This window comes from Aplysia californica, unplaced genomic scaffold, assembly GCF_000002075.1.
Source record: "Aplysia californica isolate F4 #8 unplaced genomic scaffold, AplCal3.0 scaffold00639, whole genome shotgun sequence".
Lineage (NCBI taxonomy): Eukaryota > Metazoa > Mollusca > Gastropoda > Aplysiida > Aplysiidae > Aplysia > Aplysia californica.
In genome coordinates, this window is record NW_004797909.1 from 400,965 (window position 1) to 418,606 (window position 17,642).

Below are 17,642 nucleotides of genomic sequence, written 5' to 3' on the forward strand. Positions count from 1 at the left end.
TCTCTCTCTCTCCTTCTATCGTTGAAGTAGCCAGCAGCCAGGGGAATAAGCCGATCGTGCCGGATATCGTTAGAGGCGCCCTCTATCTCGTATTTACATCCGAGAGCGGCCCACGTGCTTCCTTTGTCTGGACAGAATGGGCTCTGTTCCGCCAGAAGGCTACTCAAACCTGTTTTAATGTTCACCATTAACCTACACTTCGCCACTTTTGAGCGGAAGTTCAGATAAAAAAATTGCAAAAGTTTTCTTGAACTCAGTTACTTGATGAAAGCGTCATGAATTGAAAGTGTGACGTCCCAGCCACCCAACTGTTGCTCTAAAGAAATATCCGACTATAAGGGCTCAAAGTTGACTAAAATGTATTTTTACTAAAGGTGCTCACATTCTTAGAGTAAACTATTGAAGCTAAAAGAGGCACAATATTTGAGGAAAACAATAAAACTTTATATAAATGCTTTTTAAAAAAGACAATAAAGAAAAAAAAACAGCGAAAAGAGAACAAGAAAAAAATAGAAATAGAAAAGGGATGCAATTTATCTCGTGCAAAGACTGTAATCTTTAAGGGACATTTTTCCAGCTCCCAGACATCTTCAGACTGTCCAGTTAGCTTATGTTTCGGTAAAGCTAAATGTAGTATGCCCCCACACACGGACCTTCGTTGACGAAGTGCACACATTAGATGTCTCTCTTTCTCCAAAGGGCGGCCACCTTTGGACTGACGTGATGTAAGTTTAGAAAGACGCTATACAGAATGGAAGGGACCCAGTTAAATTCTGCAAATTTTTGCTTCTTAAGCGGTGTAGCCACATCGTGAATTAAAAGCCACCCTTAACTAACACTGGGGTGTTGGATTTTCAACCCCCCATAAAAGATTCTCGAAAAGATTTTCGGTTCCTCTGAAAGAAATGGATGAAATACCCAAACCAAAATCATATCGAACTGTCGTCCTCAGTTCACCATTGTACAAACGAGTAGCTTGCATTTCTGATAGAGTTATGATATGTCTGTTATAGTGTGTGGAACTCATTGTAGGAAAAAAAATCCTCACGTTCATACGCTTCATAAAAATCCAAAGTGTTTTTCTCTAGATCTATATAAGCAGTGCAACATAATGGAGACGGCTCATCCCTCGAAAGTGACCCATGGCGTGCTTTTTAGAGGCGATCATAAAATAATTACTCTCTAAACCGGACACAGTCCCATGTTACAACTTGTTACTTTGAGTTGACGTGCAAAATTAGGGGAAAGTATAGAGTGAATCACCCCCCCCCCCCAACCCCTGAACCAAAGAAAATGTTTAAAATATCATTTTCGAATGACGTCACAGCGACCGACAAGTTGCCTCACAGAGAGTAGAGGGCCCAGACGTGCGTAATAGTTCAAATAAATTCCGAATGGAGGGCACAAGTAGACTTCTACCAGCAAACCCATAGCAAATAATAAAATTAATAAAATTGTTCATTCGAAAAGACGTCTACGTACCAGACGTTACCTTCTGGAACAGGACGCAAAATAGAACTCGAAAGGTTGGAGGAAAATTCCGATTTCGCGAGAAGTTCTGGGGTCGGTCAGTAAAAGCGCGAAATTCCAGACCATGTCGTAAAAGTGGCCTGGCCAAGCCAAGTCTGCTCCTCTTCCTGCGTCTGCCGCGAAGAGACAACGCCAGCTCTGACGAGGCGAGGGAGAATAAATTAACGAGCAACAGTGACCAGAATGTGGTGCCATATTATTATTTCCCCCGTTCGGATTTAGGGTAACGCATTGTGACTGTGAGAATGAAAGGTGATTTCGGGAAATAATTATTGATACCTTGTTCTGCAATATGAAAGTTGTCGAGTTGACCTGAAGTGTTTTTGGTTTCTACAATTAATTACTCTAGTCAACTTTTTTCTGGATTTACTTTCAAGAAGGTTCTGGTTTGTTATGTGTGTGCAGTTTGGAATATCACATCTGACGATTCATGCACTTGTTACGCATTACCTGAAATGTCTGCTCATTTTAATAATGTTATTATAAGAATAATAATTATAATAATAAATTGCATTTATATAGTGCATTTTGAAAAAGAGTGCTAAATGCAATGTATAATAATACAAAGAACAACGCACAGCTCCTACAGTAATCCTCTTTCTCTCTCTCTCTTACTCTGTCTCTTACTCTGTCTCTGTTTCTGTCTCTGTCTCTCTTACTCTCTCTCTCTCTCTCTCTCTCTCTCTCTCTCTCTCTCTCTCTCTCTCTCTCTCTCTCTCTCTGTCTCTCTCTTTCTCTCTCTCCTGTACCAATCCCACAAAACTCTACACAGACACTTTCGTACATATTGATGACATCAAAGAGTAATAAATTGTTACACGCGCTACAAAACTATTCTGTGGATTTTTCTACAAAGAATATCAGACAAATTCCTTCTGACTTCTAAATGTTGTGTACAATTTTGAAGGGCATAACTTCAGTGTGGATGAAAATATAAACCAAAAAAAGTTGTACAGTTTTTGGGAGATCACTCTGTACTTACAACATCTCTGCCTCCTGGACAGGCTAATTTCTTTGTTTTTGTTTGTTGGCTTGTTGTTGTTGTTTGTTGTTTGTTTGTTTTTGTGGTTTTGTTGTTGCTGTTGTTGTTGTTGTTGTTGTTGTTGTTTGTTTTTTTTGCGGGTGGGGCTTGGTAAGGGTTTTGTGGCGCTTGCAACTGCATAGGTCATATTATGAGCGCGAGGGACACATTAAACATTTTCAGTAGGTAGCAAATTTTGAATTTTGCCCTGGTGACATGCGAAACCTACTCTTATCGATTTTGCATCACGAAGGGATTTTTTACGTGGGCAACTTGCACACGGGACCCCCGAGATTTTTAGCCCTTGTCCAAGAAGGCTAGGTGAAGCTCTTCCCTGCCAGAAGATCAGGGGTGTAGCTGAAAGACAGCAGTAAGAAGGAGCTAAGGAGTAGCAGTAGAAAGGCTGCAGAAAGAGACACGAGCACAGAGCAGGAGGCACAGGAGGTGAAGGGGTGTGGGAAGAAATTGGAGACGAAAACAGGCAACAAAACATTGCTAGAGAGCAGGAAAGGAAGTGAAAAGAGAAAACTTTAGAGAAGAAAATTGTACGTCGCTGCCCGAATTTGAACCCGGGACCTTTGAATGAGAGGCGAACACTTCACTTTAACCTCTAAGCCACGAGAGCCCCCTAATTTCTTTGTGAACAGCAGAACTATCTTATTCTGTTTACTCTCTCTCTCTCTCTCTCTCTCTCTCTCTCTCTCTCTCTCTCTCTCTCTCTTCCTGAGAGCCCTGGGGCTATAGTTAGGTAGTTGAGAATAACGCTTTTACATTGAAATTGAAAGTCTCCTGTTTGTTACGGTATTCTTGTCTAATGCTGATATCTCTCTGCATCGCTAATGTTAACAGAGAACATTAAAGTTTCTTTTAATTAAGCTGTGAGACTTGTAATAGTTAGACTGGAGGTTGTTTATTACTGTGGAGAGCTTTTCATACCTGAAAAAAGTACATGCACTTAAGTCTGTTCTACTCAGTCGATCCAAGCGCATTATAGTCACTTCAAACAAAGCTTAAACACAATGACGCGCAGAAGAAGAATACTGTGCTTGGTTATTCCCCCCCCCCCCTCACCCTCACTCAAAGACCGAAATTCTCTCTCTCTCTCCCTCCCTCCCTCTCTCTCTCTCTCTCTCTCTCTCTCTCTCTCTCCCTCTCTCTCTCTCTCTCTCTCTCTCTCTCCCCCCCTCTCTCTCTCTCTCTCTCTCTCTTTCCTTCTCTTTCTCTCTATCTCCCTCTCTCTCAAGTATTTTCCTTGAGTCTTCCTTTTCTTTCAAAACATAACACGAAAAGTGGATGCTAAGCAGTGCAAACAAGTTTCCCTCCTCACGACATTCTAAAGGAGAGGAAACGGAGAAGATTATTAGATTTATCGTGAAGGGAATGTTGACAGTGTGTGCCAAACAAGATGCAGAACGGTACATCTGCGAGGACGGAGCTGATGAAATTAAATTTACGGGCCAGCTAAGGGAGATAATGACGCCTTCTGGGTCTTCTCAGTTGAGGGATACTGTGCAAAACAATAAAATGTCACTGTAACCTATTTGGGAGCGCATCTTCGATCTCCACAGTGTTGGTCTCAGGAACGCTCGTTACGATTCGATAACCTAATAACTTTCACATTTTCTCTCCCCAAAAAGGAATCATTAGAGTCTATTCGTATAATTCACATGAGTGAATAAGTCCCGTCAGATTAGCATGAGACGATCGATAACATCTCAAGAATGTATTCTTTACAACAGAAAAATCATTTCAAACTCTTCGTGGAAATGATCATCGTTAAATGGAAAGGTTAAGGAAAGCATGGACACGTACACAGTACACACATGTTTTATAATGTAGAGGCTGAAAATATCTTTTAACCAGAGCGAGGTCGTTACCAAGTTACCAGGACCGTTGAAACTGCATTGTGTGTGGGATCCTGACAAATTATACTATATTATCATCCACATTGCTTTATGATCATCTTCATCAATGCCAGATCTGGGCAGACATCGGCGATCATGGTTCTTAATTCATTTCTTTGCTAGGAAGCTCTTGAAAAAACTACGTTACCTTGACCTTTCCCAGTTACCCATTTCTTCAGGTTCTTTAAGTAGGTTGTTCTGGGTCTACCCCTGCCTCGTTTGCCTTCCATTTTGCCAGTGAGTGTTAGATGTTAAAGACCTTTATGTCTATCCTGGTGTCCTAAAAACTGCATTCGTCGTTTCCTGATTATTTTTAACCGTGAGCGTCCCACGTGGGTTTCACCAAATACGAGTGATTTCTTTTCCTTTCACGATACTAATTATTCTCAGCAGTCTCTCCAGAAACCATATTTCTGCTGCTTTATGATAAGGTTTTAATAGTTTCGATAAGAATTCCGCTATTCCCTGGTTCAACTGTTACCTCGTTGGCTGATGGATCTCTTCTTCCTCTGGAGAGGTTTACTTGTTTGTCAGGTTGTTTATGTTTATTGTTTTGATTTCAACTTAGTACATTTTTAGATATCATAATAGTTTAGGTCGTTTCGGCATCTTAGTTCTTGGACCTCTGTAAGGTAAAAGGGGGATTACACATACAGTTAAAACGGACAAGTTTTGACCTCCCCGGCCTGCTTCCGACCGTATGACGGTTTTGCAATTACAGGAGGCTACCATCAATGCGGGGAAAAAACGAAATGGGAATGGCGACCACTGTGTACGCATGACCAAACCACGTGATGTAATCATGATATAGAAATACTGTTTTGCTTTTTTTTTTTCAAAGTACAGAAAAAGAGAGAGAGTCTTCCTTCGAGTTGAACAATTAATTTTGATAAGGTGATTTCAAAAGTTTTATTGATTTCCAGGACAAGACGTAATTTTCAATTAATTTGTAAACGAGAATTTTGTCGCCGACGGGTGTCGGACTATTTGGCCACAACAAAAATCAGGCTGTGCCCAATTTGCATGGTGTAGGCACCAGGACTGACTGACTTACTGACTGACTGACTAAATGACTGACGAAGTGACTGACTGACTGACTGACTGACTGACTGACTGACTGACTCACTCACTCACTCACTCACTCACTCACTCACTCACTCACTCACTCACTCATTCACTCACTCAATCACTCACTCACTAACTGACTGACTGACTGGCATTGTTTGTCGAGAAGGACGGACTGAAGGCCAGCCGCAGTCCAAAAACTGCTAGTTTCAACTGTACGCGGAATATCTCCTTAACCCTTTCACGGCTAGCCAGGCTCCTTAATTCTACGACGGAGCTCAAACGTCGTGGGCTTGGTACAGCGGGGGTTAAGGAGGAAGAAGCTTACACACTTTTGGGGCCCCACAAGGATTCAAGCGTCAACATTTTGAGGGTTTGTCCAGTTCGTGCGATGAGCTCGCTACATAGTCTGTTACAATATTGAAACACTTTTCATGTCCAGCTAATGATTTTAGAGACGACCTAAGGAAAGCCATCTGGTGACCCAGAATAATTTAGCTCATCCCGAGGTGTGCTACAGGAGAGATAATTGGATCAAGTTGGCATTAAAGCTCCTAGTAATTCTCAGCCTGACCAGGGGGAGGCTCCCTCCATATAATCCTGCTCCCCTCTCTCTCTCTGCCTCTCGATCCCCATGAGATGGATTATTGTGCCAGTGGATCCATCCTCTTGTGTAGAGAGCGTCTTCTCTTTGTTCGCAAACGTGATCTTTTACAGTTAAATCATGATGTTACTACTCGGAATATATAATCGACGTTATTATGCGCAAGGTCTATTTGTGAAGAGTTTATTTATAGTTTTATAACCCCCCCCCCCCCCCCCCCCCGGTTGCTAATGCACTTTTAAAAATTACAACCAGAAATGTCTATTCGAAAACAAAACGGACTCACAACGCTTCTTGGTTTTGAAAGCAAAGCTCCGAAAATAGAGAACAGAAACTCCTTTGGTATTGTCACACTTTGTAAACATTTTGTATAATCGACACAGACGGGGGGAGAAGCTTCGAGCTTGCAAGGTATCATGTGATAGAGTTAATACTAGATCGACAACTTTTTAATGGTTTCGGGTTCCCAAAGAGCTTGGAAAGTAGATATGTCTTACGTGCTAAACTTTGTTTGGCTAATTATGTAAATATAACATGTACTGGTGAAGCAATCATTCGCTATTTCAAGCTAACTTGTAAAATAATTTTTCAAATCCCCTCAAAAGTAATGAACTTAATTTTAAGCAGTATTTCGTGTTGAATATTGTTTCTCTTTAACTTTGATAATCTACTTACAAACGGTTTTTGTTTCTTTTGTCCATTTCATTTAATTGGATAGTTAAAATTTAAATTCCGAACTCACCCAGACAAGGTAATATGAGTTCAGACGCTTCATTGCAGTGCACATCACTTAGCAGTGCGGCAATATTATTGAGGATTTATATCGATTAGAAATTGTGTAAGCAAATGCCCGAATTGTTTAGTTTGGATTTGTTTGTTGTGGAGTTGTTGTTTTTAGGGGAGGGGGTGTTGGAGGTCTTTTTTGTTGTTGTTTTTGTTGTTTGCTTTTGTTTCATTGTTTGGTTAAAGTTTTACAACTCTCATGTGTGCATAATGTCATACGAGGGGCATACCGAAAGTTTTTTTACCTGACCATGAAGGAATAAAGGTAGAAAGCTGAAATTTGGAGTGAAAGCCAACAATCATCTTACTAGAATGCTTGTAAATTTTGGGGAAGTTCAGATCACTAGAGTTACCACCAGCGCACTGTACGTGAATGGGGGTATGTTGTTCTCCAGTTTCAACATAAAAATGGAGAAAATTGGACGTAGGGCAGTCATGAATTATTTGTTCTTGAAAGGCAAGTAACTACAGGATATTTTTACGGAGATGCATGCCGTATATGGAACTGATTGCCCATCCTAGGCTGCGATAACATTTTGGTGTAAAAAAACATGATGATGAAGTCAAAGAAGCGGTAAAGGGCTGGTTTTCTGACATAGAGAGGGTCCTCTATTCTCAAGGTCTTTTCACGGTCATACACAGAGGGCAAACCTGTATAACTCTGGGAGGTGACTACATACAGAAAGACTTTGTACTAAATTTAAGCTTTCTACTTTTGTTCATTCATGGTCAGGTAAAAAAAACTTTTGATATGCCACTCGCATTCTGAGCGCGCGGGACTCAAGTTAGTCGTTTTCCGGCTGATTCACTGCGCGGTTTAGTTTTACTTTATAAAGCCGTTGTGGTTTAATGTTTAACTCCCCCCCCCCCACCCGCACACACACACACACACACACACACACACACACACACACACACACACAAATAGCCCACCTTAACAAAAGCAGCAAGCTGAAGATTTTTAAAAAACCCAGCTCCACATGATGTGTTGGAACAAACAGATACAAGACAGAATACTAACTAATGACTGTGGTGTAAAAAGGAATAAATCGATAACTGAATACATGAATATTGTTAGGAGGGGAAGAGAAGCTACCAAGAACCCAAATGTATAGAAGACAGGATAGGGTAATTTTAACCTTTTTTTTCCAGAGAGAGTGGGTCAGTTTAAGGTTTTGATGCCTTCAAAACAAATCATTTCACGAGATGAGGACTTGCCGGTCTGTCACCTCACTTTCACAACCCTTATTTAATCGATTTTCTCTGTCTGTCTGCTGGAATGTTGTGATCTGCCACTGCACGGGCTGCCGGCGAAGGCAATGTCCAAATAGGCTGCGTAATAAATAATGTAAATAGAGTTGGGTTTTTACCAAAGAGGGGGGGGGGCTATTTTATTGAGTTTTTTTCGGGTTCGGGGTTGAGGGATGGGGTTGAGGAGTCAATAGACAATAATATTATGTTACTTCTTCATGTAACGCCTTCACGATTGGCCTTTAATTTTGATCAAATTATAACACACTATACTCCCATGAATTGTTGACGTTTGCCAGTTTGCTATTGTCAAGTTTTTGGGGTTTTTTGTAAACTCTCTCAACTGTTTTCTTTCCCTTTTTTAAAATCTGTTATTCTTTTTAGCCTGGAGCAGCCTGCGACATAACCCTGGGGCCAGAAAAGCCGCCGCCACGTTACTCAAGGCTACTGACCGCTCATCAAGCTCGCACTACAGAATCCTCTCAAATATTTACGCTCTTAGTCAAATATGGCAGTCGTGCTTAATGTGTCTCGCACGCTCATATGACCTTATGCAGTTGCGAGCGCCGTAAATAACTTACAAAAACAAAAACAAAAACACAAAAAACATTGCTGTCTACAACAGTGCTTGCCAGCCTGGGTGATATATAGAGGTTGATTTAGTCATTTTGGTGGGCGTGGGGATCACCCGGGTAGTGCCAGGTATATATTTAACGCCCCGCTTGGAAATACGTGTAGGTGAGCAGAACGAAAGTTTAATACTCTTAATTAAAAGGTGGCATAACTGGGTTCATTCATTCTTCCAGTGCCAGATCTGCGACAGACATCGGCGATCATGGTTCTCCACTCACTCTTTTGTTCGGATGCTCTTAAGAAAGCTACGTTACTCTGATCTTTCCTCGTTATCAATTTGTTTAGGTTCCCTTAGTAGGTTGCTCTGGGCCCACCAGACTGGGCACTAGCTATAAAAAAGTTGTCAAGCACTGTTCTACTGGATTGATTCACAATAGATCGCAATGCTTTTCACATTGGCAATAATTAAATTAGTTTGATATTTCATTGTGCATCAGTGGCGTTGGTGGCCTGATGGTTAGGCTACCGCCCGTAATCGTGAGATTGCGAATTCGGGGGTTCGAGCCTTAGCTCAATCCGACATTGTGTCCTTGGGAAGGGCACTTTTCACGAATATTCGTTTTGTCTCGGGTCCTTTCGGAGATGGACGTTAAACTCGGCGGTCCCGCATCTTAAAGAACCTAATATACCAGTTCACCATTTTTTATTTCATGATGTGTGAAAGAGTGACTTACATTGCTGAGTCCGCCTCCGTTGATTCAAGGTTATATTAATCTACATCTACTGTCCGGCACCATTGTAATGTCGCAATGACTCATAATTACTGAAATACATGTAGCATAGCAAAATTCGTGGCAGCAATTAACCACGGCTTCGTGTTTCGTTCACATACAAAAACGGTTTGATCGAAAGACTGAATAGAGTAAGGCAACACCAGAACACAGACATGTATAACTGGTGCCTCCATAGATACATTTGTAATCCTCAACTGCTATCGTTATCGTACAAGGACTGGTAGCTCTCCGGTAAATGGAAACTTAAGCCATCCATATTGAACACAAATGTAGGCTGCTTGATCAATCTTTAACTTCTTGTAAAATAATGCACACCTTATGTCTTCACTCTGATTGAATTGAAATGTGGCTGTTGCCGTGACGTCATTCAAGTGAGACACTTTCAATGGGTATTTTGTTTTCGCTTTTTGTTTTGTTTGTTGTTGTTTGTTTGTTTTTGTCCCTTGCCCTTTCCTGCGACATTGATGCCATCTGATTAGTTTAAAAAGGTGCTCATAAAGGTGTTAATATTACGTACATAATCATTGCAATATGTGTTAGCTTTCAGGAAAAGCAGAATAAGAAGGGGGGGGGGGTACTTCTTATTCAATAAGGCGAAGCGGTTGGAAAATGTGATGGATGTTAGAGTATTGAAAGATGATTGAAAGTTAGAAAGGTCCATATTATTATTTTTGTCTTTCTTGAAAAACGGAAGCTTGACCCTTGCGCTTTGTCTACCAATCGACGTGAGACCGGTTTAGCGTTGATTTTTACTTACTCGATAGCACGACAGGGATGTAAAAGACGTCACTGTTTCATTTATTGAGGCTGTTTGCCGATTTCTGTTGGGTGTTTGTTTGTGTAGCGAGTAGTGACCTTCAAGTGAGCCGACGTTTTACCAACGCCTATAACAGGACTTTGGAAAAATATACAAAATAGATTTAAAATGGTAGTGAGAGGCCAAGGATTCCTTGATAGCATTTGATAGCCTGGGGTGTGAAAGATTTATAATCCGAACTATCAATGCAGTTGGCCTATGATTATTTATAGGACCATGGCTAACAGGCCTAGAATTACACGAAGTTCCATGGAATAAAATTTAAATATCATGCTATTTTATTGGCCATTCGAATCCGGGTAGTCCCAACGACAGTCTACCATGGTACCAACAGTTTTATCCTAGTGCTCCACAGAAAATCAGTAGATGCGCTAAGTATGCTGAAATGAAAGAAGCCATCTTTCAAATAAGAGACACGTTGTTGAAAAAAAATTAGAGAAAAGAAGAGACTCCATAATTATTCATCTCAGAGGAAAAACCTATGTTGTAATGGCACGTGACAATTAAAGCATTCCACGGGGAAATGTGGGTCACCGACAAATTGCATGACATGAGAAAATCTAATTTTAAAGCCCCCCAACTTCCTGTTTCAAATGGGCTCTTCCGTTTCGCATAAGGAATACATAAATTCGCTCTCGCTAGAAGAAGAATAAGTAAGAAAGACCGTAATATATCGTTTTGCTCACCCAGTGAGACAGTTTAGAGTGTTCAACGATAAGAAACACTTATGGTGATAACAAAACGAATCACTTTTGCCATCTGACCTACGGGGGGGGGGGGGGGGAAGTGTGTTTTCTTTTTAAACCATGGACGTTGTTAACTTTCCATCAATTCCTAGCAACTCGTTTGAAAATGATGTTCATAAGCTTACATACTGGAAACAATGAAAACTGTTCCTAAAATATAACATAATTTGGTTCTTTGATATACTAACAATAGCAAAAAATATAAGGAACAAAACTGTACTCGTGAATAATGTCTGGCAAGAGTTAGTCATGTACCAGCGAGTTACAAAAGGCATCTTCCCGGGAAGCTGAGAATGTTTCGGAGTGTTCTGTGGTCTGCTGGGGTAATAATATAGTGTAAAGCGCATAGAGCCTGCTGTTGAGCGGGGATATGCGCTATACAAATGCTATCTTCTATTATTATTATTATTATTATTATTATTATTATTATTATTATTATCTTGTTCCTACTGTATTGTTGTATGCAAAATAGTGGAAAATTTAAAACGATGTGGACTTCAAGAATTCACTATTCTTTGGTGGGTGTATGCATCATTGATGAGTTTGTTTTGTTTTGGTGTGGGAGGGGGGTGTTGGTTTGTTGTTGCTGTTGTTGTTTTGTTGGGTTTTTTGTATTTTTGTTGTTGTTTAGACGGTACAGTGTAATTAAAGCAGTGGAGGCTGATGATCTCACAGCGATTGATCTGTTTGCGCTTCGTGCAGTTAATACCTCAGCCACCCTTTCATTGGTCACCGTTTCAGCTTGTATAGTTGGTTGGGGTTTTTTTTTCAATTATGTCTCTGTTGATCGATCTTCCTAAGCACATTATGTGAATTTGTTATCTGCAAATTTGAGACAGGCTTTGAAATCGTCCTCTTAGGGCTAGTGTCACCTTTTGAACAACTCTAGAAAGTGTTAGTGTTCTCATTTAACTGTTTTTATTACTATGATTGAATACAATCATTGGATATGCTCCCTGCTCTTTAGACAATGCAAACATTTGGCTTAGGTTTGTTAAGTGTTCATGCCGGCTGAAATTCAGGGGTCAGAAACACGACCTGTCGCGGAAGACATGGAATCTAACTTTCTCTGGTCGATATCCTCGGGCGTTGGCAATGTTACCTTTAGACTAGTGCTTGTGAACCATTTTATAACCAGCACCCACTTCTGCCCCGAAGCTAAACGTTTCATACCGCTCACCTACTCGTGGGGCATTAGATAACATCTCTCACCACCCAGGTGATCCTCACAAACCACAGAAATGGCCAAATCTCCCACTAGTGGAAGATACTGCCCAGGTTGGCAATCCCTGGTTTAGACACTTGACCTTACAAGATAAAGATTGACTTCAGGGCACACTATAAATAAACAAACTGTCCAAACCGAACGCCAAACGTACGGCCAAGAAAACAAAGACGTCTGTTAATGAATGTCATCATCGGCTTTATCGGTTTTGTCAGTTTCGTGGGTTTCTTCCCCGCTCGTGGAGTACAATCAGGTTAGCCCCAGACCGACAAAACGGAACCAACGATGCCAATGGGTTCCGCCTATAACACAGCACCGGTTGGCTGACAGTCAGGATTGAGTCAACCTACCTCTTATATCAAAATTTCAATACAGACTAATGCAAACGTATATTGTCAATGGTTAACGTTCGGGTTCAAGAAATATTCTTTATCCCTCTCACTATGAGAGAAAAGCATAAAAATATGAAGAAGAAATACGTAAGTGGGAATTGAGCAGGCATGTTGTGAAAATATGTTAGCCAAGAAAAAGTAACATAAAAAATTCAGCATTGGTGAAACATGATCGAGATTTAGCCTAGTAAAGATACAACAACAAAACTAAGCCCTTCGTTCAGATATTTCTTGACCTAGAATGCACATTATCCAGGGTCTTCACTCTCTTAGCGTCTTATCTGGGTCACCGTGACGTCATGAGCAGAGACGTTTCATAGATTAGAAGGGGGAGGGGGGGGGGGGGGCGCAAAATCTACTTTTGTAGATAATAGTTACTCTAGTTCTAAAGCGTTGTTGATCATCGTTACCTAATACTTTTCACCAAGTCACGATTCTACCACTTGAAAACGGAGATAGAATGTAAGTCCCCGGGCAGTGCCGCTGACTGAAGTGTCTTTTGGCCATTCCCAAAAGGGGGGGGGGGGTGGGCATATCTCGTTCAAGCATAGTAGAATTGTAAATGGGCTGACTCATATCACGCTTATAACTGTGCCTGATCTACAACAGGGAACTGCTGCTTTTTCTTTTCTGATCCTTACTATTGTCATTTTCCTGTACTTCTTTTGTATGTTTGTCACTCCCTTGTGACCTGCTATTTTGGATGCCTTGATAGTCGAGGCAGATCTTGTGCTGTTGAAGCTAAAGAGGTGAGTAGTCTAAGTCTGATTCCCTATAAAGACTTCTTTGTTGACCCCCACCCCTTGGCGCTCATATGACCTTATGCAGTTGCGAGAGCCGTAAAACCCTCTACTATAAAAAAAGAATGTAAGTTATGGATATCCTCCAATAAATGTTATTCCTGCTAACATTAGAGGACCATCGTCGAGGGCGCAATAGCTCGGCTCATCGCTTAAAATATGCCAGTTCCATTCCCATGTGGGGATGTTTACTTTACCCTGTATTTCTACCTCTCTGTGGGGGCCCAGCTTGTGCTTGACCTGGCCAGTGGATCGAAGAAGCTCGTCTCTTAAACAGCCTTGAATTGGGCCCCATTGCCCCTTGCAGCGGTCACATATAAACATAATAGGTGTAAAATAAATTGTTTTCATTATATTTTGGTTCGAATATTCCACAATTCTTTAATCACAAAATAACAAGAAACAAAAGAAAAATAATGAGTCACAAAAGTCGTGGCCACTGGAAAATATTGCTCCGAGTGCAGTGAATTTTCTACCGAAAGAAAATAGAAGTCAATAACCGTTAGCTTGTTGTATGTTATACAAGGGGGAGAGGGTTATACAAAGAGGACTATCAGGACTATACGCTTTTACTCCCTCTTAGAATGAGGAGTATAATCGTTATTCTGTCATGAGATATTTCAAATTATGATAAAATGCTGTTAGATTATGAACCATAATTTATTGTTACAAGAGTAGGCCACTTTCAATAGATGAAAGAGAATGTCCCGCGGGATAGGAAAAATAAGATCTGAAATTGTATTTTATGCTTTTTATATTCCCCTTTTAGCTCCTAGACATACGTCATTGCTTCACGAATTGCATGTAGACACTGCGTCATACCCATAGACGTGTACACTAATGTACTAGATTGTTCACTCTGACGTAATTCCGGTTCACAAAAGAGAGCACTAGACGATTCCAGTAGACGCGCAATGCAGGACAAAGCGGGGCAAAAAGGCCGTGCCCACTCGACTATAGCGAGACTGGCGTTTTGCCCTTCATTTGGGAGCCCATGACGATGATGCTCACGCTTCCTAGCGAAGTTTTTTTTTTTATGAGCAAAGTGCAACGGCCATGACAGTGCCCGGTCTAGTCTATTAATTATGGTGATTCAAGTCTGTGGTCGTATCAGACGATTGTATTGATCAAAATCTCTTGATCTTTTTATGATTTGTGACGCTACCACATGCAGCTAACTACGAATAGGTCAATAAGTGAAATGACATCAAGGAAAGACAGTTTTTCTTTACTTTGACTCCTCGCGTGTTACTACGGGAGTTTTATATATACCATTGCTTCATAAGTCTGTTTCTTTCATCTGAGGACAACTATTGGCTACTGCTACCCTCTGCCATTACTGTAGTTTTCTACCATATTCTGTTCCAATGTTTTTATATCTGATCTCTGTTGTAGCCAAGTCATTTTTTCCGGCACTTTGTGAGTCTGGGAAAGAATTAGTCGTTCCTCTCTTTTCAGTTCTGAAGTTCTCCTAAGACGATTATGGGCCTTTTGTATTTTCTTTTTCTTTTTTTTTTTCATGCAGCAAAGGTAATCTAGTAATTGAAGCCCCGGTTGCTTAAGCAGTAAAAATATCCTGAGATCCCCTGACCTTTTCAGAACCATTAAGCTGGTAATCATATCTGGGCGTGTTATTCCACAACTCTTTCAGCCGCGTCAAATGGAACCGCTGGTGGACTTTTTTTCCTTGTGTGAGTTCTGTGTCTGGGCCTTACCTGCATCAGAGCGTATACTTGGTATACCTTTATCTTGGGTTGTTTTTTTTTTTGTTTTTTTTTTGGGGGGGGGAGTCTATTAGGTCCTTTAACGCCCCTGTTTATACAGTTTTAGATAATTTAAAAAGCGTGTTCCCGACCCTTCCTGTCAGAGCCTATCCGGACTGAGAGGGATACAACATTCCACTAGAAACACCGAGATACTCAAGAAAATAAAACTCTCCCCACTAAGGAATCGAACACGGGTCCCCTGTGTGCAACAGCAAGGCTCTTAAACGCTACACCACAGACCCCAGTCGTTTTGGTTGTTGACGTTCTGCTATTATTCTGCTGTTAAGTTTTCAGCAAGTATGTTTTCAAAGTAAAACCTACGTATATCTTCTTTACTTCCAGGTTATCATTTGCAATTTTGGGAAGTCAGATTTTTTGTTATAGCTTCTTTATAACAAAATGGATTGCTTTCTCCCCGATTCCCGATTCTTCCCGATTTTGCAGTGTTTTTCTTGAAATTGTTGAACCGTCCGCGAGAAGTACTGCTCTGACTCACCGAATCATTGCCTTGGCTGTCAGTCTAGAGGCATTGTAGAGTCTGCATATATTGTCGAAAGTGGATGGAAATTCCGGGCATGTCTAAATTCCACCCTCCCATAAATGAGAGCAAGCCGCAATGGAAGGAAGAAATGAACAGCGAAGAGCTGGCCCTGTCTCATTGATAACGCTTCCTCTTGTTTACACGCGTTCCTTTTTGGGAACACGGAACTTAATCAACGTGGGAACCTTTACAGCGCATGGAGCCAAATTTGAGGTTTTAACAGATTGCTCAACTGCTGGCCGAGTCAATGGAAATTAATATTATCAGGGTCAATTTTGCGTTATCGCTGTGTATCAATGGCTTACGTAAATTTGTATAGATCGCTCGTCTTTGAATGCTTTGATATTGTTTGGTTTGATATTTTACATAGCTGAGCATCACTAGCAAGATGTTGCTATGTACTTAGTTTAGGAAGCAAACACTTTTAAGAGCAATTAAGACACTGTTTCACATTTATTTACATCATGTATCTTTTCTTGCTTTTTTTTCAACATTTAGATATACATTTTGACAAAATATTTCTTGAGCTCATGCAATAGATAGCACCAATTAAGAGAATGCAATAACAACTACTATCTAAATGTTGGGCATCTGAACAGATGTCCGACGACCTACTTATGGTTGTATTATTATTTCACCAGCTATTTTTTTTCAAGATATGTAAATTATTTTTTTGTCTTGATCAATTGGAAACATTTTTTTCAGGGTGTGAGTTTGATGACATACTTGTATAAGATTCTCCTTGACAAAGATCGTGTGTATTCTTCGGGTCAAAATAGGTACGAAGATTACGATTTATTACAGAAAACAATTAGGTTTAAAAAATTGTTTCAGAATATCACATTCTTCAAAAATACAGTCGAACCTGCTCTAACGAGCACCTGTATAAGAAGATCTCCAGTACAAACGATCACTTTCCATTTCCTTTCTTGCGTATTTTATTTTTTATTTTAACGACATTGTGTAAGACAGCTACCTTGACAACTGATGACCGTCTTAGACAGTTTCGAATGTATATCGATATAGTAATCAGACCGTGGCGGATAAGGGAATGATGCTGACCCCCACCCCCTCCCCCAACCCAAACCTCGCAATTCCCTTGCCCCAAACATCGCAATAATCCTTGTCCCCTGTCCCGGAACTGTTTCATTTGAGATAATCCAGGGTTGTATTACTCGTCCAATCATCTAGCCTTTGAACTTGCCCTGAGCTCTGTGAAAGCCGAATATCGCTGAAACTCCTATGACGTGTTTGCCAATCATCAAATTGATTTGGCCGTGGGGTGCGACAAAATTAACCTTCCCACGCACGTCACGCAAACGCAAGCCGTGAACGTAGGGACAGGAGGAGAGTGCAGAAAGGCTGGAACTATAGGTGGGATTTTTTTTTTTTAGTTTTGTTTCGGGTTTTTAGGGGGCGAAGACAAATTTTGCAATTAGTTATGTTTCTTTTAAAAAATCATTAGCCTTAAAGTAATAATAGTATTATGAAATTGGTTGTCAAAAGAGGGGGGGGGGGGTTAGAAAACCCAAATAAGAGGGTAAAGCTTCATTCCCATTCAGTAATGTTCTCCTTATGAGCAGCAATCACGCACAATGTGACCTCCTTCCCTAACCCCCTCCTTTCTCTCTTTCTCTCTCTCTCTCTCTCTCTCTCTCTCTCTCTCTCTTTCTCTCTTTTTCTCTCTCTCTTTCGATCGATCAATGGCTCTCCCTTTCTCTCTGTTTGTTAAGGGGAGTACAATTGGGTGTGTGCGTCTCCTTTCGAAATGTTTGTCGCATGTACCCTGAAGCACGCACTGTCTGTATCTCCCTCACACTTCCCGCCCCA

At 40.8% G+C, this 17,642-nt stretch overlaps 1 protein-coding gene across 7 annotated transcripts in view; it reads left to right on the forward strand.

The window, feature by feature from the left end:
- Positions 1-17,642, forward strand: part of LOC101845270 — a 36,649-nt gene that overhangs the window by 9,875 nt on the left and 9,132 nt on the right. Inside the window, exon 1 of one of the 7 annotated variants that reach the window (XM_005107879.3) lies at positions 1,578-1,782. The exons of 2 other annotated variants lie outside the window; for them this stretch is intronic. The gene's annotated coding sequence lies outside the window, so the exon portion shown is untranslated. 4 more of the 7 variants (XM_035972283.1, XM_035972282.1, XM_035972281.1 and 1 more) reach the window with 4 other exon arrangements.